The sequence below is a fragment of the Hipposideros armiger genome, unplaced genomic scaffold, assembly GCF_001890085.2.
Source record: "Hipposideros armiger isolate ML-2016 unplaced genomic scaffold, ASM189008v1 scaffold_116, whole genome shotgun sequence".
Taxonomy (NCBI): domain Eukaryota; kingdom Metazoa; phylum Chordata; class Mammalia; order Chiroptera; family Hipposideridae; genus Hipposideros; species Hipposideros armiger.
This window is the reverse complement of record NW_017731466.1, coordinates 2975880-2976944: the sequence shown is the minus strand read 5'-3', so window position 1 is coordinate 2976944 and position 1065 is coordinate 2975880.

Genomic DNA, 1065 nt, shown 5'->3' with positions numbered 1-1065 from the left:
GTATTGTTCAATTCTAAATTTTGCCAATTCAGTGGGCATGAAATAATATTTCATTGTGGTTTTAACTTGCATTTTCCTGATTACTAATGAGTTGAACAGCTAACCATCATTATTTCCTCTAAAGTAAACTACCTGTTCTGGAAACATTCTTTCTTGGTTATGTGAGTTGCAACTACTTTCTCCTACTTAATAGCTTGTCCTTTCACTTTTTTACAGCATATTTTGATTTACAGAAGTTCTTAATTGTAATAAAGTTAAATCCTTTCCTACTCAAAGCTCATAAAGGATACTTTATTTTCTTCTCATAATTTTATAATTTTGTGTTTTTTTTGTATTTAAGTCTTTCATCGATGTGGGATTGTTTTGTTTAGGGTGTGAGTTAAGTTATGTAATTTTATTTTTTAATATGTATTTGTCAATTGCCCATTTTATTTATTGAACAGTATATCCTTTCTGCAGCCCCTGTTGTCATAAATCTGCTATGCCTGTTGTCATAAATCAAGCTTCTATATATTTGGTTCTTTATTGAGCTATTGATTTGTTTGTCTGTTCCTGTGCTGATACCACACTGTTTAATTACTCTAGCTATGTAATAAGTCTTCATATCTAGTAAGTCAATTTCCCCTACCTTGTTCTTTTACAGAAGAACCAGGTATTTTTTGTTTTTTGCTATTCCATATACATTTTAGAACCAGTTTATCAAGTTCCATGACAAACCATTGGTAATTTGATTAAAGTTGCATGGAATTTGGGTGCAGTTAGTTTGAGGGGCCGTTACAACTTGAATCAACTGAACTTTTGCAAAAAACTGGACTCTGTAGGGATCCTGAACAAAAGTGCCAGGAATAGTCCCATATATCTTCGAGAGCTTTTTGATCATTTCTTCTAACTCTACTTACCTTGCTTCCCACTATCGAGAGAGAGAGAGAGAGAGAGAGGAATCGAAGTATTAACTAAAGGTGATAAGAGGTGGTATTCAGTGGTTTTATCAGCCACTATTTTCTCTGGAGTATTTTCTGGGCACATACTATTTGGGGAAGTGGAATTGAAAGCAGGGATTGAGAA